Raw genomic sequence first — 25,929 nt, 5'->3', positions numbered from 1 at the left:
CAGCTGTTATATAATCTAGAATATAAATAGAAATTGAGAAAGGCAATTTGGTATCTGTCTGCATCATAATCATCAACATCCTCATTAGCGCCCTCGGCACCTCCACAAATCTCCCCCTCATCCTCTTCTATTTCCAAAGTGGCATCCTCAATTTGTGTATCACCGGCTACACTCGGGCTGTTCAGGTACACATAAGCAGAACTGCTGAAAGGGCCCTTCTTTATGGGTACACTAATAGAATGCTCACGATTAGACATACCACTGTTGGATGGACCCTCCACAGGGATTGGTGTCATTTGTGAATCAGAGCAAACACTATCCTCTAATGCCTTACTGTTATTTTGCAGCTCGGCTTTGACGCGTAACAGTAGTTGTGCACCAATTGTAGGCTCGGTAACTTTTTGGGATCTGCCACTAATAGCCAAAGGTGAAGGCCTCATTCTCTCTTTGCCACTGTGTGTATAGAATGGCATGTTGGCAATTTTTTTTTATCGGCACTTAACTTTTGCTCAGTAACACTTCTTTTTCGCTTCAACACAGTAAATTTTTTTGTTTTTGTTATTTGGACTGATTTCGAAACACTGTGCAGTTTGACATCGCCTTGCCCAGATAACGTACTGGGAACACTAACATCAGGACTGGTGACAGAACCTGGTTGCTCATTCTGCTCATATGTGGACTGCTTTGAATACAATCTCAGCCCAAAGCACTAGTAGTGCTAAAAATTATTTGGTAGATACTGCTGACAGATAGTAATTTTGGCAGCCAGAAATATTTATGCACAATTATGGGGGACACCCCAAAAGCACTGGGGAGTGCTAAAAATTATTTGGTAGATACTGCTGACAGAGAGTAATTTTGACAGCCAGAAATATTTATGCACAATTATAGGGGACACCCCAAAAGCACTGGGGAGTGCTAAAAATTATTTGGTAGATACTGCTGACAGATAGTAATTTTGACAGCCAGAAATATTTATGCACAATTATGGGGGACACCCCAAAAGCACTGGGGAGTGCTAAAAATTATTTGGTAGATACTGCTGACAGATAGTAATTTTGACAGCCAGAAATATTTATGCACAATTATGGGGGACACCCCAAAAGCACTGGGGAGTGCTAAAAATTATTTGGTAGATACTGCTGACAGATAGTAATTTTGACAGCCAGAAATATTTATGCAAAATTATGGGGGACACCCCAAAAGCCCTGGGGAGTGCTAAAAAATTATTTAGTAGATACTGCTGACAGATAGTAATTTTGACAGCCAGAAATATTTATGCACAATTATGGGGGACACCCCAAAAGCACTGGGGAGTGCTAAAAATTATTTGGTAGATACTGCTGACAGATAGTAATTTTGACAGACAGAAATATTTTTGCACAATTATGGGGGACACCCCAAAAGCACTTTGAGTGCCAAATATTGAAGAAATAAAAACTCCTCTATCCTCCTCTCTTCTCTAGCGATTTTTGTTAGCACAATTGGATTCAGAATATTGTATTCTCTGTCCCTGCTCTAATCAGCCTGTGACTACACCCTGCTCTCTCCCTCTGTCAAATGACAATGGATTGCTGTGGAGGCGTATATTTATAATCTTCAAGTATCGTGAGAACCAAGCCCCGAGATCCGACGACGTCACAATGACGTTCGGCCTCGATTTGGATTCCGAACGGCTCGGTAATCGGATACCTAAAGTTCGGGTGGGTTCGGTTCTCGGGGAACTGAGCCTGCCCATCTCTAGTGTTAATATAGATAAGAAATCTGGGCCCGATTCATCTAGCTACGGATCCTTATCTTTCCGCATTGTAAGTTGCGTAGCGTACTCTAAGTAAAACCGGCAGATATGCCAATCAGATAAGCAACGCAAAGTCGAAAAACAATAGGGGTGTGCACCGGGCACTTTTGGTGTTTTGGGTTTTGGGTGCTGATTAGCTTGAGGTTTGGGTCCTGATTTGTTTTGCCAAAACACCCCACGAAAGGTTTTGGTTCTGATTTTGGGTTTTGGGTTCTGATTTTTTTTTTAAAAAGCATAAAAAGTGCTAAAATCCATTATTTTGTTTTTTTTCACTCCTACACTATTATTAACCTCAATAACATTCATTTCCACTAATTTCCAGTCTATTCTGAACACCTCACACCTCACAATATTGTTTTTAGTCCAAAAGGTTGCACCAAGGTAGCTTGATGTCTAAGCTAAGCAACACAAGTGGGTGGCACAAACACGTGGCCCATCTAGGAGTGCCACTGCAGTGGCAGACAGGATGGCAGTTTGAAAAACTAGGCCCCAAAGAGCACATAATGGCCAAAAAACAGGTGCAAGCTGGAATTGTCCTTGGGCCCTCCCACCCACCCTGATGTTGTTGAAAAAGGACATGCGCACTTTAACAAACCAATCATTTCAGCGACAGGGCCTACAAAACTGTGGCAGAAATGATTGGTTTTTTTGGACCCCCACAAAACGAGCTGGCAAAGAAAAAAAAGAGGTGCAAGATGGAATTGTCCTTGGGCCCTCCCACCCACCCTTATGCTGTTGAAATAGGACATGCACACTTTAACAAACCAATCATTTCGGCGACAGGGCCTACCAAACTACTGTGGCTGAAATGATTGGTTTGTTTGGGCCCCCACACCAAAAAAGCAATTCATCTCTCCCTGTACAAACTAAACTGGCTCTACTGAGGCAAGATTTTGTCCTCATCCTCATCCTCTGATTCCTCGCCCCCTTCAGTGTGTACTTCCTCATCCTCACACATTATCAATTCGTCCCTGCTGGACTCCACAACCACAGGTCCCTCTGTAGTCTCTGGAGGCCAGTACTGGTCTTGATTGAAAGATTGATAATTCATTTTTATGAACATTATTTTTTCAACGTTTTGGGGAAGCAACCTCCTTCGCCGCTCACTGACCAGGTTCCCCGCTGCACTAAAAACTCTTTCCGAGTACACACTGGAGGGGGGACAACTCAGGTAAAATAGAGCCAGTTTGTACAGGGGCTTCCAAACTGCCTTTTTTTCCTGCCAGTAAAAATAAGGACTGTCTGACATGTCTACTTGGATGGTGTCAGCAAAGTAATCCTCCACCATTTTTCAATGGTGACAGCATCCAATGCAGCGACAGTAGACATGTCTGCAATGGTTGGTAGGTCCTTCAGTCCGGACCAGATGTTCTCAGCATCCGCGCCAGCGGGTCGTTTAGAAAAACTCAGCTTTTTGCTCGCAGCCACAGGTGTGGAAGAAAATGAAGGAGGAGCTGTTGGCATGTCAAGGTCCTCTTCAGAGGACAATATCCTGACCAGCAGGTTTTTGCATCGCTGTAGACTTGTGTCCGCCGGAAACAGAGACTCAACATACGCTTTAAACCGTGGATCGAGCACGGTGGCCAGAATGTATTCCCCTGACTTTAGAAGAGTGACCACCCTCGGATCCTGGCAAAGCATACGAAGGGCTTCATCCACAAGAGCTACATGCTTTGTGGAATCGCAATGCTTTAACAGCTCCTCCCTCACTTTCTCCAGCTGCTTCTGCAACAGCCTGATCAGGGGAATCACCTGACTCAAGCTGGCAGTGTCGGAACTGACTTCTCGTGTGGCAAGTTCAAACAGCTGGAGAACCTTGCACAACACGGAAATCAGTCTCCACTGCGCTTGACTCAGGCGCATCCCCACTCCTTTGCCTATGTCGTAGGTGGCTGTGTAGGCCTGAATGGCGTTTTGCTGCTCCTCCATCCTCTGAAGCATATAGAGGGTGGAGTTCCAGCGCGTCACAACCTCTTGTTTGAGGTGATGGCAGGGCAGGTTCAGGGTTTTTTGATGTTGCTCGAGTCTGCGGTAGGCACTGGCAGAATGCCGAAAGTGTCTAGCAATTTTGCGGGCCACCGCAAGCATATCCTGCACACCCCTGTCACTCTTCAGGTAATGCTGCACCACCAAATTTATTGTGTGGGCAAAACATGGCACGTGCTGGAAATTGCCCATATGTAAGGCCCGCACAATGTTACTGGCGTTGTCTGACACCACAAATCCCCAGGAGAGTGTAAGTGGGGTAAGCCACTGCGAGATTATTTCCCTCAGTTTCTCTAAGAGGTTGGCAGCGTTGTGCCTCTTACTAAAACCGGTGATACACAACGTTGCCTGCCTTGGAAGGAGCAGGCGTTTTGGAGATGCTGCTACTGATGCTGCTGCTGCTGTTGCTGCGGAAGGTGATGCATCTACCCAGTGGGCTGTCACAGTCATATAGTCCTTAGTTTGCCCTGAACCACTTGTCCACATGTCCGTGGTTAAGTGGACAGTGGGTACAACCACATTTTTCAGAGCACTGAGGACACTTTTTTGTACTTCTCTGTACATCCCGGGTATCGCCTGCCTAGTGAAGTGGAATCTCGACGGGATTTGGTACCGGTGAGACAATACCTCCATCAACCGTCTAAATCCCACTCCTCTGATGGCGGACACCGGACGCACGTCTAACACCAACATAGCTGTTAAGGCCGCAGTTATCCGATTTGCCATAGGATGACTGCTGTCGTACTTCGTGCTCATGGCAAACGACTGTTGTACGGACAACTGTTTGGTGAAAGACGTAGCGTTCTTACGACTTCCCCTCTGGGAAGATGACCGACTACCAGCAGCAACAGCAGCAGCGGCAGTAGTAGGCATACTGCTGCAGGATCCTCTGGAAGAATCCCGGATTGAAGAGGACTCAGTCATGCCGGTGACATGGCCTGCAGGACTATCTCTGATGGAGATCGTGGAGGAAGTTGACAAAGAGGGTGTTGCTGGTGTGTATACAACAGGACCAAGGGATTTAGGTGTCCCTGGACTGCTGACGGTCCTAGCCACAGGTCCTGAACTAAACACTGAATTATGAAGGTTCTTCAGGTGACGTATAAGGGAGGATGTCCCTAGGTGGCCAAGATCCTTACCCCTGCTTATTTGAGCTTTACATAAGGTACATATGGCCATACATTTGTTGTCCGGATTGGGATAGAAATAACTCCAGACCAAAGAGGTGGATTTTTTGGTTTTCTGCCCAGGCATGACGATGGGCTTTTTCATCCCATGGACAACAACTGTTTCCCCCCCTGGTGCCTCATTTAAGATAACCACATCAGCATCTCCTCGTCAAGTTCCTCCTCAGCGCCAGCTACATCAATATCCTTCTCCCGGTGTACAACATTGACACCTTCATTTGCCAAATCTGTAACTGGACTGTGGGTGATCCTTCCAGCATATGCAGAGGGCGTGCTGCAAATGGTGGAAGGAGCCACCTCTTCCCGTACAGTGATGGGAAGGTCAGGCTTCGCAACCACCAACACCCTTGGACTCGCCTTGGGGATTTGTGATGCCATCTCTTTAGAAGGCAGAGTTGTTTGCTGTGTTGTTGATGACAGTTTAACTCTCTTACATTTTTTAAAGGGGGGGAGGAGGAGGGCTTAGATCCTTGGGTGAAGCTGAACCACTAGTCATGAACACTGGCCAGGGCCTAAGCATTTCCTTGCCACTCCGTGTCGTAAATGGCATATTAGCAAGTTTATGTTTCTCCTCAGATGATTTTAATTTTCTTTTTTTGCTAATTTTAGTGAACTTTGGCTTTTTGGATTTTACATGCCCTCTACTAGGAGATTGGGCATCGGCCTTGGCAGACGACATTGATGGCATTTCATCGTCTATGTCATGACTAGTGGCAGCAGCTTCAGCATTAGGAGGAAGTGGGTCTTGATCTTTCCCTACTTTATCCTCCAAATTTTTGTACTCCATTATAGTTTAATCTCTGGTACTAATATTTCTGGACTGCAGAAACAGTGAACGTAGTTTAATCTCTGGTACTAATATTTCTGGACTGCAGGAACAGTGAACGTATTTATATATATTGCAGTACTAATATTTCTGGACTGCAGGAACAGTGAACGTATTTATATATTGCAGTACTAATATTTCTGGACTGCAGGAACAGTGAACATATTTATATATTGCAGTAGAAATTTTTTTATATTTTTTAATAATTTTTTTATATTTTTTTAAAATTATTTTTGTATAATTTTTTTTAATTATTTTTGAATAATTTTTTTAAAATTGTTTTACTTTTTTTTATGATTTTTAAATAATTTTAAAATAACAAATGAATGGACTTAGCAGAACAAAGCACAGGACACAGCACCACTGGACTCAGCAAGACAGAGCACAGGACAAAAGCACCACTGGACTGATCAGCAGGACAGAGCACAGGACAAAGTAACCACTGGATTAAGCAGGACAGAGTGACAGGACACAGGACACAGGAGCACCACTACAAACTACAACCTCCCTCTTCCCTGATCTGAGCCTGACTGAAGATGGCGGCCGCAAGCGGGGAATTTATGCAATCCGAGTCTCGCGAGATCCGACGCGAGACTTAGACGTCATAGCCTCTGTTTCATTTTTTTTGCCCGCCGGAATTACCCGAACAGTGCTCGGATCCCGTCGGATCCGCACTGTTCGGGTGGGCTCGGATTAGCGCAATCAGAGCCCGCTTATCTCTAAAAAACAACCCCACCTGTGGTCCTTTAGGTAGCGGAAAACAATAAGCAATGGATCCCAAGCAATTTACTCAGTTCACCAGTTCCTCTACGTTCACTTCCTCTACGTTAAGCTAAGCAATGTATACGTCACGGCCAATGTGGGAGGTCCAACGAGTTTGTTTACACATATTAAAGCACACACCTGTGAGCATTTATACAAGACAGTTGTCACCAAATTATTCCTTGTCAGGTTTTACATAGTTGGCAAACTTTCAACAATGATTCTGGATTGTTTTTAATGAGCGTAATCAACACTAAAAAACTGTCTAAAAGACAGATTGTATGATGGCTTTGTTTTATTTTGAGATCAAGTGACCGTATATTATGGAAAATGCATGTACATCGCTCGATTAAAGAAAAATGCCTAAAGAATCGATAAATATGTATGTAGTTTTATATATAGTTAATGTGTAACATGTAGTTTATATGATAATTAATAGTACTCTTCATTATTAATACAAAATACATACAAAATACATAAAAAATAGAAATCTCACAGGTAGCCTAGTGGTTAGCACTTTGGCCTCACAAAACTGCCGTCATGAGTTCAAATACCATGTATGCCCATAACATCTCAGATGTTAGATGTGCAGATTGCGGACTTTAATCATTCATCTAAGAAACACCACAGGAACATGCCCCAAACCATTTTTTTTATAACTTTGTTCTACACACTCAACCACAATGTCAATCTGCCCTCATATTTAACATGTATCTACCACTCTACTGCAACTTTTTTACGGCAAGTTCCTTTTTTCAGGGCTGACAATGCTAATGTTTGAATTTCAGAAAGCATCATGGCCCACAGTTCAAATGCACATTATTATGTGCATGCTGACATTTATTACTAGGAATGGCCTAAGAGGGGGGATTTGGAGTGGACAGGCTCCTTGCAGTGTAATGCCATATTGCCAGGAAACCTAGTTTAATATGTATCTACGACTTACAGGTGATGTGATGTACTCAGCTTTACCCAATTAGAATGCTGACCACAGTCTAATAGCATGGTGGTTTGTGTCAGTTGCACTTCTACCTTACAGCACTAAGGTCATGAGTTCTATTCCCAAACAAAGACTGATCTGTGTGGAGTTTGGATGTTCTCTTCAAGGTGTAACTGGCTTTACTCTGATGCATTAAGTTAACCTTGCACTACCACTCAAATGGCACATGATTTGGGGAACTAGTTAATTAGTTATGGCATTTGCAATATACTTTCTTTATTGAATCTCAACCACAGGGCACATTATGGGTATGCTATTACTACGGATGGCCTACCTCTTGGAGGGGTGGATTGTTGGTGGAGGGCTGTAAAAGGATTTCCTCCTTTGATGGGTTTTAATCTCCTTAATATTCTGGCAAATGTTTAGGTGACCATTTAATACCGTTATATATATGACTATTACCGTCAACCAACTCCTCGCAAAGGTACTTTTAAATTAACCTAAGAAATATAATTCTTATATTCCCTTAAATCCACAGGACCAACATTCATATAATAGCTTATGCTCATATCTTCAAGAAAGACTACACACAAAATATAGTTTAATTTAAAATGTGTTGTATTATTTACATTCTATTTGCGAAACGTGTTTATATTATGAAACAGTACACAGCGTAACAAAACTTTTGGACAAAATATAGATTTTGGTGCCACATATCACACTTATTGCCTGTAATATAAATATATAAGTAATTGTTTATGTGTTTTGACTAACTATAAAGGTGTGTGTGTGTGTGTATGTTTTACGCTATACCTATTTTGCAAGGCTTGTGAATGCATTGTGTATGTGCAGGGAGAGGAGTGGCGGGGGGGGGGGGGGAGACCACACAGACACACTATATTCATCTCACATTTTAACACATTTTATCTCAACCACATTATCTCCGATCCACATTCCCTTCACATGAGTTTCTAAATGTCATATTACAAGCTTGCCATAAACTAGATTCATTTTCTCCACTGTCTGAAACTCGGCCTGCTCTGAACACATGACACTTCATTTAGCTGCAATATCAACCACACCAAAATTTCCAGCCATAAACCATACTATTTCAGAGATTCAGAGCTACAAACTACCCTTCAAACCAACTGTCTAACAAAAGGTTATATTTAACAATCTGACCACTTCCTGAACCATCCAATTACCCTCCATGCATCCATGACCAAAACTTGACCAACACAGAACCATGTATAACACAAATGCCTCCATTTATGTCAACAATCTATCCCAAACACAACAGGAATTTCAAGAATTGTACAGCACTACAGGAGTCAAACACAGTGTCAGCCAACTTAATACATGTGCTCGCAATTGCCTAGTTTACAGCCAATGCAGTCTTATTAGACTACACAATCACATACAAATCAGACTAACACCATACCTATGTTATATCTACACAGCATTGCAACAATATTACAAGGCATGAAACCAACACAGGCTCCAAATAACTCGCACTAAACTCAGGCAATTCCGTTCAACCTTCAAATATGCTTTTCTGACACCACCATTCAATTTAACAACCAAACTATGCACAACCATTTCCATACAATTACTATACAAAACTCCATTACAGCATTAAACCAACACAGAATTACACAGGACTATGTGTAACATAAATGCTTTCATTTATACCAACAATCTATCCCAAACACAACAGGCATTCCAAGAATTGTACAGCACTACAGGAGTCACGTCCAGATTCGAAGTCCATCTACCATTCAACAACACCTTACAACATTTATAACATTTATGTTTCCAGTTCACACTCACCTTTCATTCATTCCATTGAAAAACTCCTTTCTAACATTTCCCCCCAAACAAATTGGAGTCCAATTATGATTAAAACCTGTCACATTTATGACCAATTTAATTGAACATGTGTGAAGCAGGTTTTTTTTTACCAGTATAATGGACATCTCAATGGTATCAAATTATGTAAAGGCTTTAATGTAAATACTTACTATCTCCAAAGGCCTCCGCCTCTTGGATGACCGCCGCCACCTCCACTGCCTCTGTGTGCACCTCCTCCTCCTCATCCTCTTCCTCCACCTCTGCCTCCCCATCTGGGTCCATCTCATCTCGATCCCCTTCAATCTGTTCTTAATGCTGCCACTAGGCTTATTTTCCTTTCTCTACGCTCCTCTTCTGTCTCCCCCCTCTACCTAGCCCTTCACTGGCTCCCATTCCCCTTCACAATCCTCTTTAAGCTCCTCACACTTACCTACAAGGCCCTCGCCAACTCCACTGCACCCTACATCTCCACCCTCCTCTCTATTCATGCTCCTTACCGCCCTCTCCGTTCTGCCTCTGACCGTCGCCTCACTTGCCCCCTTATAACCTCCTCCCACGCGCGTATCCAAGACTTCGCCCGCGCTGCCCCCCTCCACTGGAACAAGCTCCCTCCCTCCACCAGAACTTCCCCTAATCTGTCCAGTTTCAAACGGGCCCTAAAAACCCACCTTTTTCTTAAAGCCTTTCTGTCTCCCACTTAACTTCCTACCTTATCTTCTGCCTCCGTCCCCCTACTCTCCCCCTCTCCCCTGCGTCTCTCTGTCTGTCCACCCTTCCCCTTAGATTGTACGCTCCTCTGAGCAGGGCCATCTCTCCTCCTGTTTCCACCACTTCTAACTCTGCTCTCCAGCTACTTAGTCCTCCTCCGTGAGGGTCCTCCACCCCACGTCCACTCTCGCTCCCTCCTCCCCCCTGGGGGTCTCCCTGTCTTCCGCTCCCTCCTTCTTGGGCCCCGTCATTTGCGGATCCTCCCCCTTCCCCGCCCTCTCTAGCTGTGCATTGAGCTTACTGAGTTGCTGTGCTTACTGTTTACTGTACTGTGCTGTCTCCCATTGTATTGTAATTTGTCTCTGTACGGCGCTGCGGACGCCTTGTGGCGCCTTATAAATAAAAATTAATAATAATAATAATAATAATAATAATAATAATAATAATCTCCGCCACCTCTGCCTCCCCATCTGGGTCCACCTCCGCCTGAGGCTCCTCATCTGGGTCCACCTCCGCCTGAGGCTCCACATCTGGCTCCTCTGCTTGCTCCTCCTCCTCCTGCTCGGCCTGGTGTCATTGCCAACGTCTACAGTCTGTTTGAATGACAAAAGTAAAAAAAGTGTATTGTTCACAGATTTACCTGCTTATTGTAGATGTAGTGCGCTAATCATGTACTCAGACATTGTGAAACTTTTAGTTTGCAACACGGAAAAATATTAACTACTCCAAAAGGATATAAACCCGACAGACACAAACCACTTCACATGGCCTGTAACAAATGTTGGTTTTTGGCTTAGGGATGTGGACTATCTCACAGTGGCTTAGTGGTTAGCACTTCGGCTTCACAGCATTGGGGTCAAGAGTTGTATCATTGTAATCAAAACCCTGTTTGAATGTTCTGGAGTTCGTCCCTCAATCATTTAGAAAAATAAATGTTCACCAAGAAAAATTAGGAGACAAGAGGCAAAGTAGGTTGGTTGCATTGGAAGTAGAATGACCTTTATAGTGTGGAGGAAGATTGATATGTAGTGGTTGGCCATGTCATGTGATTTGGGTTAACATACTTGGAACCATATACCCAAAATAAATGCTTAAACACATTTTCGACGATTAATAGAGAACTCACTTCTTATAATCTCCTCCCGTAGCTCCCGTAACAGCTGTGTTTGACGCCGGCGGAGGTCGCTCCAGCGCCGCTGGAGCTGGACGACAGTCCTGCATTTGTTGTATCGCAGGCGGAGGTGTCTGCGGACCCTTTGATAGGCCCACTGTTTAACCTCATTGGACATATATCTGCCCGAGGGCACGTTATCCATGCCCTTGGTCAGAACACGCAGCTCACGCCTGCTGAAAATGCCTGCCCTCATCTTTTATTGGAAAGACAGTACTTTGCACTCTGATTGGTTCTCTGAGCACGTATGGGCGCTCTCGCGTCTCACGCAGATCTTTCAGACACCTGTGTGTGTAATGGTTGCCTCTCCATCCAAAAACATAGCATCTGTCACAGGTTAGATAAGTACTCTGTGCTCTGCAATGAGAAAGACAGTGTACACCTATTAACGAAATCAGGCTTTTAAACCCACCTGGACTTCTCCTTCTTTCCTACTAATTTGTCATTTTGGAAGCCAGGCTCTGATTTAGAGAAAAGAAGTTGTGGACTTTATTGTGTGAAATATCAACTATTATTACAGTAAATACTATTTGATGTCATATGTTTCAATAGATACAACATGTATGCTTCAGAATAGGGACCAAACTTGTTAGGCCTAAATCAATGTTTCTGTGCTTGCAACTTTCTAAGACTGGCTTTGGCCTCAAAATGTACAGCAAAGTCTCACATTTACTGCTACACTCTGCTAATGGGTTTCCCCCACAAAACCCACTAGTAAGTAGATTCTAGCATTGTTGGGCAGTTTACTGCAAATGTATCTAGGCACTCTCTTTGGTGACACCAAAAACAATCATGGACAATATAGTCTACACTCTTAATCATGGTTATGCCTTTCTTTTGCATTCACCTTACATTTCAAATCAAATTGATTGGTTCCTGCTCAGGAATTGGAATGGGAGATAGGTGAGTTCTCTGTGTTTCAAACGTGATTAACAATGTAATAAAGTCAAAAGTGACTAGTGGTAGTATTTGCAAAATGATGAGTCAGTGAATTTATAGAACTCAATTTTTTGTCCAGTTTGAGAAGTGACTGTTGTATATATAGAAAGAACAAGCATTTTGATATTAAGGTGCATGTGCTTGCTAACTAGGTTGGAGTCTGAGGAATGCATTTTTTAAGGGGGTGGGTTTTTCTACAGATTATCATTGCACCTGACTGTTTGATTTGCCAATAAACACACTGCATTTCTGTTATAGAGCAATATGTCTGATGTAGGGCCAAGCTATGAGCGTGCGCCAGGGGTGGCAACCCGGCGTCGGCACAATTTTACAGACACAGAGCTGGAAGTACTTGTAGAGCAAGTCATTTTACATTTTCATACTGAGGAAAGACATGTAACGGGCCATGAAAGAGCTGAAAAATGGCCAGAAATTACCCGAAAAGTGAATGAAAAGTCACCGTGGCAGCATAAAACGCACGAAGTGCAGAAACGGTACAATTAAAATGTTTGTTCAAAAGCACTATTTAGGTTGGATGACTGTAAACATAGTACTAGTTAGACGACTGTGAGCTTAACAGGTCTTGTGTCTGTGTAAGTCATTTCTCTGTCAAGGCCTTAGTTAAACTACGAAATCACCAGAGTACTTATACAAATTAACATGTTCTGTTTTCTACATTATCCAAACTTGAAAAGCCACACACATTTCACTGTGTAGTTGTATTGTTCTTTGGTATGTTAATAGCAAAAGGACACTATGAGGTTGCATGTTTTGTACTATTCAGCCATTTAACGGCATATTCTTTATCATTTCCACAGATGGGCTGACTATAAACAGCACCTGAAGCCCAAAATTGCGGCAACGCACTAACATGCACAAGGAACTAGCGGGTGGCCTCTCCTGGAGGCGCAACTAATACCCTTAGAGTAGCGTGCGAGTGCGGCAATATCACTGCCAGAAGTTGTTGGGGTGGGCCACATTGATATTGGGTGTGACCCACCCCTAATAGGGCCGCAATCTGCCCTAGGTACATGATGATTCTCATTATTTAATGTCTGTTAATGTTTGGGTTCTGTATCTGCACATGTTGCAACTCTCAGTATGTGCCTTATGTCAAACTTTACGGTACACCTCTGTTTGCCTTTCACATACTAGGAACTGAAATGTCCACACTGATTAGAAAATGTCTTAATATGTTGGCCCATTACAATCTCCTAACGAAATATGGGCCTATGCCTGCTTTTCTTGACTGCCAAGGGCTGTTTGTTGGCAAATTCCCTGCATTCTTATTATCTTTAAATGCGGCATCACGCATGTGCCTAATTTTTTTTCCCTTTTATTTTTTTTGCCAAACTTTGGATTTAAAATCTTCTCTTCTCTTTTTCTCTATATACAGCACGTGAAGACCAGGATGTTGTGGAAGTGGAGGAGGTGGCTGGCCATGATGTGGAGGAGCCTCAGAGTGAGCATGCTGAACTCGCGCGGATGCAGAAACTCTCACTCGTCTCTGAACATTTTGAATCCATCACCGAAGCACTTGACACATATATTGGCCAGATTGAAAGCACTCTCACCCGCATGGAATCAAAATTTGAACACCAACTCACCATTTTGAATAACACACTCACCACCCAACTGTCCACTTTAAATTCCACCCTTACAAATATAGGTACACTCCTGGTTGATATCTTGCATGCCCACCCCCAACGCACTTTCGGTACACTACCTTTGTGGTGCCCCAAAATCTGAGTACCCTGGGGTGTATCTATATGTTTTTAATTTGTTCATTTAATTTGTTAATTGTTAAAAGTGTTTATAAAGATTTAAAAAAAAAAAATAATAATTCTTTAGGGAGAAGTGACAGTTGGGAGTGGTTGGTGGTTGCCGGGAGTGACAGGAAGGAGTGTGTGGCATAGCAACAAGTCCACTAACTTTGGTAATAACTGTGAACTCCCAGAAGGCAGTGGGGAGAGGAAAGTTCTAGACTTCTGAGGGAGAGAGATCCCTGTGTCTGCATAGACTGAGAGAGAAAAATAGGAACAGAATGAAAATCGGACAAAGTGAAATATAAGCAGATTAAAGGTGAAGTAAGTGTAAGAAGAGAAGAAGAGAAGAAGTGAGCCAAAGAGAGGTGTGAGTAAAAAGGAAAGTACTGAAAACAAATAAGCAGTATAGAGATCTGTGACATCACACTAAACAGACTGAGCTATGTACTGAGAACAGTGTGAGAGGAGAGAAAATAGAGAGGTCTGTGAATACACACAAAAGAGACTGTGTAATACATAAGATCATCAGCTTATGTGGCGTGAAAAAGTAATTTATGGGCCCCAACCACGTGCAGCACTTCTACTAAATTCCTGTGCACAGTTCAACCCAGAACTGAGTGTAAAATATGATAACGTTACCAAGATAATATTGGTGCACCAAATGTTTTAGTTGAATATTAATGTTAAGTGATTTACCTGAAAATTGATTTATTGTTATTAGATGTTAAATGCTATTGTGCTCTATGTTGATCAAATTAATATTTTGTCATTACCATTGAGTTGAAGGGGTCAGTGGCGCGGTTGCTTACCAAAATTATCTTTACCGCATTATTAATAAACCCAAGTTATTTGTCCAATCCTTATCCCTTTCATTGAAGAATTTATCTCCTGACCACCGGATATCCGACCAAAAAAGAACCTGACTCGTGTCTGGAGGACAAGGTAAGGGATGGAAGTCCCATCATACTCGGCCACCACACCTTCACCCATTTTACCGCACACCACAGCTGCTTCATTCACCACCCCCAGAACACCAGTGGTCTCAACTTAATTTGCCTATGTCAGGTTCACTAGCCCCTATCACTTCTGTATGTGCTTCCCCTCCCCCTGCCCAGGCTCTTGCCCCTCCCTCTGCCCAGGCCCTTGCCCATCTCCTTTCCCAGGCCCTTGCCCCTCACCCCACCCAGGCTCTTGCCCATCTCCTCCTTTCCCAGACCCTTTCCCCTCCCCCCGCCCAGACCCCTGCCCATCTCCCCACCCAGGCCCCTGCACCTTCATCACGACGTTGGTCACAATCTGCTGACCTCAAGAGTTTGGATGCTTGCTCTAAGCCCTGCACATCACGGCAAACAAGAAGCTAGGCCCGTGGTGGCATGGCCCAACGGTCAACCAAAAAAAACGTAAAAAATAATGTTTGATTTGTTTAAGCAATTGTTTTATTTTGCATTTATTTTTAAATGTGTGTAATGCTATTAAAATTACATTTTCAGTTTAAACTATTTGGTTGTTAGTTATTGTAGACATATTAGTCTTTATGCACAAATTCATACATATTTGACAGTGTCAGGACATTGTTACCTCAGAACACTAGTCTACATTCCTTCAAACAATCATTGAAAAGTGTCTTACAATACATTTCATTTTAAAATGGTCCGGCAAACTTTTGCCAAACTCTAATCCTATGTTTAATTACGCAAACGTTTGGGAGGAGGGAAATAGTACACATACCCAAGCATTCACCCACAACAAGCCAATACCCCCAAACTCCAAGGTACTGTAAAGATACCCTTCCTCGCTCCCCCGCCGCTCCGTCGGACCCGGAAGCCGCACTTACGGGTTCGGCGGTCACATGACCGCAAGAACCAAGGGCGGGGACTTCAAACAGGGACTTCCTATATAAACAGCGCTCTGACACCTTAGGAGTGTCAGAGCAACTTACCAGTTCCTGGCTCCTGATTCCTGTTCCTCCTTGTGCATTGGAACTCCTGTGTACCGACCCGGCTTGCTGACCTTTCTGGACTCCGTTTCTCCTGTGTACCGACCCGGCTTGCTGACCACCCTGATTGCCTGTGCTCCTGACTTACGCTCCTCTCTCTACACGTTTACTTGCCATTCCTGTGTACCGACCTGGCTAGCTGACTTTGCTTCTGTTCCGGTGACCCATGTACCAATCCGGTTTGATTGACTCTGAGATTGCTTCCTGATTCTGTCTGCATTGCCTTCCTGTCTACCGACCCCGCCTGTCCGACTATTCTCATCCTGCTCCTATTCCGCTGTACTACATCTTGGGGCAAAACTGAGGACCGTGACCTGCGACTCCTGGCAGCAAAGCCCATCCCGCCTTGCGGCGGTTCTTGGTGAATACCGGGGAGATCGTTAGACTCCGCACCTCAGGTAAGCCAGCGCTAATCAAGATTAGTAGTGTTATCCAGTAATCCGTAACAGTTTGCTCTGACCATGGATCCAGCGGCTAAAGATCTACTGGAGCATTTAGAGGGAAGAATGAACAAACAGGAGGCTAACCAAGATCAACTTCTAAAATTTCTCCAGAGCTTATCTACCCGACTGGACGTTGTTCAGAACACTTTAATAGCCACCGGACCTCCTACACCAGTGATTGCGGCTCCGGACCCTCCTGCTGCAGCAGCAGCTTCTTCCTCCCAATTGCGGATACCTAATCCGCCTAACTTTGATGGAGACCCTAAACTTTGCAGAGGATTCCTGAACCAATGTTTCACGAGCCACGGCGGTATCCACAGCCGCTGCGGCACGCTTCCTGCGCCCCCTGGCGTCCCGCCCATCACCTTGACGACCGGGACGTCACTTCCGCCCAGCACCCTTACCGTTGCAAAGGCAACGGCCGGACGCTTCTTCAGCGCCGTGTCCCGTCAGTATAGGAAGCCGGGCGCGCGTGCTCGCATTGTAGGTCACTATCAATTAGTTCCAGCCTGTGGGCTGAGTTTGTATTCATTAGGCTGCATGGCTGTGTGTATTTCAGGGACAAGCCCTAATTGGTCTCTCTATAGCGTGTCTAACCTAGTCTGCTGACCTGGTCCTGTTTCCTTGCCCTGTCCTGTGGATACTGTGTTTGACCTCCCGTGTATGACCCCCTGCTTGGATTATTTGGACTCTGCCTGTTTTGCTCGTGACCCTGACCTTTCTTGCCTGTACCTTGGACCTTGCTACCGTACCTGTGACCCCGACCTCTGGCGTGTTTATTGATTACCCTGCTTGCCTGTGACCTTTGACTTTGGCTATCATTTTGACTACCAGCTGCTTTCTACCAGTCTCCAGGCCCGCCGCTGTGGTCCTGCATTACCAACCCACACTACATGTGGAGCTAAGTCCTGGGGGCATCCGAGTACCGGTGAGCGCGTCACGCTCTAAGGGAAAGGCGGCTGCTATAGGCGAAGATCTCTGTCATCTAGTTCTGTGGGGTGGTGATCAGGGCCAGCAGCCTAGCACAATGCTCCATTCAATTTGAGCTGTTGCCGAGGAATTTTCCTTCTGAGAAGGCTAAAGTGGCCTATGTGATATCGCTGCTGTCTGGTCAAGCTTTAGCATGGGCTTCTCCGTTATGGGAGAAGAATGATCCCATCCTGCATAATTTCTCCACCCTTTTGTCCACTTTTAAAAAGACGAACCAGGAAGGGTCTCCAAAGCTGCTACTGGCTTACTGCGTCTCAGCCAGGGAAACCAGCCCGTGGGTCTGTATGCGGTTCACTTCCGAACCATGGCCTCTGAACTCCGCTGGAACGATCAGGTTCTTGTGACTACATTCTGGCAGGGTCTTTCAGATCGGATTAAAGATGAGCTGGTGTCTCAAGAACTCCCTGCATCTCTGGACGATCTCATCTCCCTCTGCGTTAAGATTGATTTACGTTTCAAGGAGCGTAATTCCGAGAAGGAACAATCTCGACACAGTATGATCCGTTTAGCTCCTAACTTCCAAACCCCTGTTCTTCCGCCCGAGGAACCGATGCAATTGGGAAGGACCCGTCTGTTAGCCGAAGAGAGAGAGAGAGGAGATTTCGTAACAAGTTGTGTTATATTGTGGAGAGAGCAGCCATCTTCTGAATTCTTGTTCCAAGCGTCCGGGAAACAACAGGGCCTGACATGTTCGGGAGCTGTGTCGTTGGGCCTCCTTACTCAGTCTCCCTCAATCCTTTATAATAATGATTGTCTCACCATCCCTATTTCTTTACAGTCAGGACGTCATACCTTTTCTCAGTTAGCCCTCCTAAACTCCGGAGCTGCCGGGAATTTCATTTCTGCTGCTTTGGTAAGGCAATTCTCCATTCCCACGCAATCCTTGGAACAACCTATCTTCCTTTTAGCCATCGATGGGGGAAGAATTCCTGAGGGATCCATCCTTGTATGCACCACTCCTCTTCTTCTTCAGATTGGAGCACTCCACTGAGAGAGTATCTCCTTCTTCGTAATTCACAGATCTACTAATCCAGTTATCCTTGGACTACCGTGGCTTCATCTCCATTCCCCTAATCTTGACTGGCAGTATGGTCATATCTTATCTTGGGACAACATTGTTTTTCTCATTGCCTTTCAAAGGTGGTTCCTCAGAGAGATCCCAAATGCCACAAGAGATTGCCTTTGACCCTTCCTCCTGAGCCCTACCAAATCTTTGCCGACATTTTTTGTAAACAGGAGGCTAAGAAACTCCCTCCACATAGAATTTGGGATTGTAGCATTGACTTAATTCCTGGCAAACCAGTACCCCGAGGCCGAGTGTCTACCCACTCTCCATCCCCGAGTCCAAGGCTATGGAGGACTATGTCCACAATAATCTGAGAAAGGGCTTCATCCGAAAATCTTCTTCCCCTGCTGGGGCAGGCTTCTTCTTTGTGAAAAAGAAAGATGGGGACCTCCGCCCTTGTATCGACTACCGAGGTTTAAATGCCATGATCGTAAAGAATCGGTACCCATTACCATTAATCTCAGAATTATTTGATTATATTAAGGGGCTACCATCTTCTCTAAATTGGACCTCCGAGGAGCCTACAACTTGGTGCGTATTAAGGAGGGGGATGAGTGGAAGACAGCCTTCAACACTCGGAACGGTCACGTTGAATATTTGGTCATGCCCTTTGGGTTGTGCAATGCTCCAGCCGTTTTTTAAGGTTTTATGAATGAACTCTTTCAGGACCTGTTGTATCAGTTTGTGGTCGTCTACATAGATGATATCCTCATCTTCTCCCAAGACTTAGTATCACATCATAAACATGTCCTGGAGGTTCTGTCTTGGATTAGAACGAACCATCTATATTGTAAACTAGAAAAATTTACCTTTGAACAGAAACAAGTTCCTTTCTTAGGCTACATCATTTCTGGCACAGGATTGCAAATGAATCCCACCAAGTTAAAGGCCATTCTAGAGTGGCCTCAGCCCTCTGGCCTGAAGGCTACACAATGGTTCCTAGGCTTCTCCAATTATTACCGCCAGTTTAGTAAAGGATACTCTACTCTCGTGGCACCTATCACCGCCCTGACCCGGAAGTCTGCGAATGCCAAAGTAGGGTCTGTGGAAGCCACCCAAGCCTTTGCTACTTTAAAATCTTTCTTTTCCTCAGCTCCCATTCTCCAACAACCTGACTGTTCTTGTTCATTCACTATGGAGGTGGACGCATCCTCCGTAGGTACAGGAGCAGTGCTCTCTCAACGAGACTCTACTGGTAAACTACATCCATGTGGTTTCTTTTTCCTTCGCCTCCTACCTGCTGAGAGGAACTACGGTATCGGTGACAAGGAGCTCCTGGCCATTAAATTGGCTCTTTTTGAATGGAGGCATCTCCTAGAAGGAGCTCAGTTTCCCATTACTATTTACACTGATCACAAGAACTTGCTATATTTGCGTACTGACCGCTGTCTAAATCCTCGGCAAGCAAGATGGTTCTTATTTTTCTCCCGATTTGACTTCAACATCTCCTTCCGTTCTGGATCTAAGAATATCAAGGCGGATGCTCTATCTCACTCATTTGATCCTGCTGACCCGGAAACCTTGGAGGAGAATAAATTTATTGTGGACCCTAGCTGGATTTTGGCAGCAACTCACATCAAAAAAGGCTGTCTTCTGGACAAGACCTTAATTTCTGCTCCTCTCCGCATCAAACTCTTACGATGGGCTCATCGTTCCCTCTTCTCAGGTCGCGCTGGCATTCGCAAGACTTCGGCGTTGCTATCTCGCAACTACTGGTAGCCTTCTCTACAAGAGGATGTAAGGAAGTTTGTGTCTTCTTGTTCCATATGTGCCCAGCACAAGACCCCTAGGAGGAGATCTTATGGCCATTTGCTTCCATTGCCAGTTCCTGAATAACCGTGGTCACAAATCTCCATGGACTTTATTACGGACCTACCTTCCTCCAAGTCTTGTACTGTGGTCCTAGTGGTCATGGACCGTTTTTCCAAAACCGCTCATTTCATTCCACTAAAAGGTCTTCCTTCTTCCTCCTCTTTGGCTGATATTTTCATTACATTGTCTCTGACCGAGGTTCCCAGTTTATATCCAAGTTTTGGAGATCCTTTTGTCACAAGTCTGGAATCAAACTCGATTTTTCCTCCGCATATCACCCCCATTCTAACGGCCTCACAGAGAGAACCAACCAGGAGCTGGAGAAATTCTTAAAAATATTTATCTCTGCCAATCAAGACAACTGGGTGGATCTCCTTCCATGGGCCGAGTTTGCCCATAATAACCATTTTCACGAGGCTATGTCCAACTCTACTTTTTTTGTTCTCTATGGCTGTCATCCTAAATTACCCATCTTTTCCCAAATTTCTTCTTCCGAGGTCCCAGCACTGGACTTATTATTTCGCAAGTTCTCCCACATCTGGGAACAAACCAAATTAAGCCTTAGAAAAGCCATCACTCGCTCTAAACAAGCCTACGATAAAAGGAGAAGAGCTGGTCCTAATTTTACCATCGGTGACAAAGTATGGCTGTCTACACAGAACATTCGTCTAAAGGTTCCCAGCAAAACATTTGCTCCCAAGTTCATTGGTCCCTTTTCCATCTCCGAGATCATCAATCTAGTAGCCTTCAGACTAAAATTACCACGTTCTCTTCGTATTCCAGATGTTTTTCATGTTTTCTTGCTGAAACCAGTGGTTACTAGCAAGTTTTCCACTCCTCCTAGAGCTCATCCTCCTGTTATTATTCAGAATCAAGGTGAATATGAGGTGAAACAAATCCTAGACTCTCGTAAAGTCAGAGGCTCTGTACAGTTCTTGGTAGACTGGAGAGGATATGGCCCAGAGCAACGCTTCTGGGCAAGAGTGGCTGACCTTCATGCCCCGTCTACTCAAACTCTTTAAAAAAAAAATTCCCTGTAAACCTGTGTAGGTGTCCGGAGTCCACCTTTAAGGTAGGGGGTACTGTAACGATACTTACCCTTCCTTGCTCCCCCGCCGCTCCATCGGACCCGGAAGCCGCACTTCTGGGTTCGGCGGTCACGTGACCGCAAGAACCAAGGGCGGGGAATTCAAACAGGGACTTCCTATATAAACAGTGCTCTGACACCTTAGGAGTGTAAGAGCAACTTACCAGTTCCTGGTTCCTGATTCCTGTTCCTCCTTGTGCCTGTTCCCTGTGTATTGGACCTCCTGTGTACCGACCCGGCTTGCTGACCACCCTGATTGCTTATGCTCCTGACCCGGATTGCCTCACGCTCCTCTCTCTACACGTTTATCTGCCATTCCTGTGTACCGACCCGGCTAGCTGACTTCGCTTCTGTTCTGGTGACCCGTGTACCGATCCGGTTTGATTGACTCCGAGATTGCCTCCTGATTCTGTCTGCATTGCCTTCCTGTGTACCAACCCGGCCTGTCCGACTATTCTCATCCTGCTCCTATTCCGCTGTACTACATCTTGGGGCAAACCTGAGGACCACGACCTGCGACTCCTAGCAGCAAAGCCCATCCCGCCTTGCGGCGGTTCTTGGTGAATACCGGGGAGATCGTTAGGCTCCGCACCTCAGGTAAGCCAGCGCTAATCAAGATAAGTAGTGTTATCCAGTAATCCGTAACAGGTACAGACTCAAGTACAAAAATCCTGGAGGACACTCCAATAGTTTGTTCCACAGGGACAAGTGTCTAACGTCAGAGTAGACTACAACCTTTCCAAGTGAGTATCATGGATGCTTAATGTACACATTTCAGACCAATATCAACACATTTAGACCTGTCTGCCCCTTATTGTGTCTTCCCGAGATGTGTGTACTACTTAACTTTAGTGCAAGCCAAGGTTTCATTGTCCTTGGCTCTGTATTACATGTACATGTTTAGTTTCAACCCTTACGGCCATAAGGTAGTACTTTTAAACATAATCCATTAGGCAATTGTCCCTACAAAGTTTGCTTGGTAGGGCCTGATTCCTTAAGCAACTTAGTCCAGACATTACTTACTTAAGTCTCCTGGACTAAACCATGTGAAAATGCAAAGGTACAAAATGAGTTACTGATTGCACCTAAGTTCAATACTGTCTGTTTTTCATGTAGCACACAAATCTCCACTATAAATTTCAGTGTGCAAACAAATAAACAATCAATTATTTTTTATTGGTACCCTACATGAAAAAGCAGCCATGCGTTACCTTTTTTTCAACATAGGCCTCAAATTGACAACCCTTTTATTTAAACCTGGTTTGGGGCAGGAGCCTAAAGTTCAAAATGTCTGCACTAATTTACTTTACGAATCAGGCCGGTAGTGTGTTTTAATGTAAAATTGTGTCCTGTGAATGGCAGCGACATTAGGTGGATTGTGGGAAATGTGTCATACTGGGACTTCGCTTCAATACAGACATATTTTACACAGTTACAGTGTCTCATGGTTTGTGTGAGTAAATGGTGTCTACCAAAGGATGAACAACCTACAGTGTTCCTCGCTATGTATGGCAATACCTCAACCAAAGCAGATATCAAAATTTTGTAATGTTATCTTTCAATAATGTAACACCAATCACAGGCTCTAAAACAACTTATGGTATAGTTTAATCATTTCCAGGTATGCACAAAGGACATGAGACTTGTACCTACAATACAGTTTGGGCCTTGAGTAAACTTTGCCTAAAATATATGAGCCAAATCCTTTGGGAATAAGTTGAAGTTTGGTATTAAGGATAGGCCCTTTCAAACTGTGATTGTCAACATTTTGGTGGAGTGCTTGGCCTGGTCAATGTGATTTGGAATATTTGGTATTAATGCTTAAATCATAATTTATGTTCAATCCTTTGCATTGTGACTTGGTTGTGCACAGTTCACATTTGCCATATTGGTAGTGATTTCATTTAGAACACAGTCCCTCTAGGTTCCAGGATGCAGTCATAGTATCTTCCTCAACATGTAGCTACTTAGCCACCCAAAACTAAGGCTAGTAAATGCAGCAAATTTAACATGCACCTTGGTGTAAAGCCGTATGTTTGGAATGGGGGTTAACATCTACCTACAGATTGTGTGCCAGTGGTCCTTACTTACTACTTGCTTGTCATTCTGGAGGATGGCCACTCTGCTGTGTGAGTTGAATGAAATTGTTGGCTCATAGTGCTATGATGTCTAACACTTTTTAAGTACTTGTGATACCTTACATTTACACACATGTGGAAGCAGGCATTGCTCTTACTATGGCACAAAGTATCCCTACAGATTAATTATACACACACACTGACAGATCCTACTAGCAGATATCCCCATCCTGAATGTGACTTAATTCGAAGGTTTGGCCCTTTCCGGTCCCATTAGCATTGCCAATGCTATTGGAAAGCAATGATACATTCTGACATCAAGATCCAATATGAACATTTGAGTTTACATCCAAACTACTTGGAGCACAGATTGTGAAGGTCACAAAATCATAAATATGTCCGGTGTGTGCAGGCTAACAATCTGTGTCTCCAAACACATTTTAGTAGGCTACAAAGTGTGTATCTGTGTGGGTCTGGAATGGAACATTGCATGACTGGACCAATAAACAATATAGGTGATGTGTAACATATCACAAATAGCTTACAACGGTGTACAACACTGAAAAGGGAGGATAGTGTCATTGTTTATCTGGTGTCCCAAAGTGGATTTAAAGGTAATGTTGAGACAGACTCCAACAGATGTTGAACTTGCGTCTGATACAAAGGCATTAAACTGGATTGATTGTCTGGACTTTGTGTTTGCCATTTGTCTGTGGCCATGATTTTAAACAAAGTGGCAATTGGATCTGAAGTCTATTTTGGGCATGTTGGTTTGAACAGGTCCTAGCCTAGAAAGTGTTTTGGGCAACTCTTCCAACATTTAAGGAACAAGCATTTGCAGAGGATATTCCAAAATCTAGAAGATTCAGTTCACATACCATGTTGAACTTGCAGCATACAAAATCCAAACATGAGATATCTTGGTTTCAGAGTGTGGATTGTGTTGATTTTGGCTGGAAAGTACCCCAAAAACCATAAGCAACTAAAATAGCAACTTAACTAATGTGGCATACGCAGACCCACAAATCTAATGGTTTCAAACATCAATATTGTATGAAGCACACACACTTTACAATTACATGTTATTAATGCAAACACTATAGATACTTACATTCGTCCACTGCTTTCACTATGGGCACATCCTCCAAAACGTTGTGACATCTGGTGTTCAATATTAAAGTATAACATTTGTAAACAAAATAAGCCTGGTGAAACCTCAATAGAGAGTGATATTGGAAGGGAGAATGTGCCAGAGGTGGCTATAGTACAGGAGCAGTTAGAGAGGTAGTAAGTGACCCAGAAGAGACCTGTGTTTAGATGGACAATGGATTGAAGGATGTGTAGGAGAATAGGGTGTGAATCACTGTCCAAAGCAGCAGAGAGTTACAGATAAATGAGTATCACTAAAACATTCTAATTTATTTTTTTTTGAACAGTTACAGTAAGCAAATGAAACGTGAATATAAACTGAAACTACCAACTCCTTTGTAAACTAAAATTTCTAAACACATGCATGTTGGTTTCATCTCATTGCTTAGAAGTATTGCAAGGTAGGTCATGCAGGAAACCATAATGCCTGTCTTCTTTCTGTTTCAAATAAAAAAGAAAAAGCATTCAACCTTTGGCCATTTTAAGTTTAGAAATTAGTTGCCTGTGTTCTTTGTACTCACATGTACTTTCAAGCATTAAAATCTACAATATGTGGTCTGAACTGTAACACAGGTCCACAAATGACATACAAGGAATAACATAACTAGATACTTACAAGCAGGGCTGCCAAGAGGAATTCAGGGCCCCGGTACAACAACTTCATGGGGCCCCCCTTATCTCAGGAAATAGATAATTCATTTTGAAAGCCCTGTATGATTCTGGGAACCAGTCTGCCCTTACATTGGGAGAGTTAATTTACAAATGTGGGGATGGGAGCAGTGTGAGGAAGGTTAAAAATCATCTGTCTCACCCAGTAAGTTTGTTCATTCTATGGGGAGGTCTGTCTAGGCTGAAGTGTGCAATTTTTCCCAAAGTGTACTCCTCTCACGACAAGTCTTAAACTAGTAAGCTAGTGACTCTGGTTTTATTTCCTATTTCTGAAACTTATTAATGCAACCTAGTTTGTATGTCTTGTTATTAACTGTTTTGTACTTAAGTCTTGTCAACAATTTTCGGATTATATACATTTAATCTAGCATATTCTTTGTAAAAAAAGGAAGCCAAGTGAGGCTCATGCTACATGTGTATGTGATTTAAGTGTGAAATATTAATAAGTGGTTTTGGTGAATACAAGGACTTCATAGAAAATCCTTTGTGGTGGCGAAAAAGGTGTATTCATTGGTAAGTGACTAAGGTGACTCCAGTCACGGCAAGTTGTTTCCGATTGCTCCATCTGAGGCAGAACAATGTCAATGTCATTCGACATATGGACATAATTGTTCCTTAATTAATACTGTGATAAGTGTATTGTTTTTCATATAATTTTATTTTTTCTGTGGTGCCTATTGGTGTGGAATTTTTTTTTTCATTTTT

Source organism: Mixophyes fleayi, chromosome 2 (assembly GCF_038048845.1).
Source record: "Mixophyes fleayi isolate aMixFle1 chromosome 2, aMixFle1.hap1, whole genome shotgun sequence".
In the NCBI taxonomy this organism is placed as follows: domain Eukaryota; kingdom Metazoa; phylum Chordata; class Amphibia; order Anura; family Limnodynastidae; genus Mixophyes; species Mixophyes fleayi.
Note: the sequence above shows the minus strand (reverse complement) of the source record.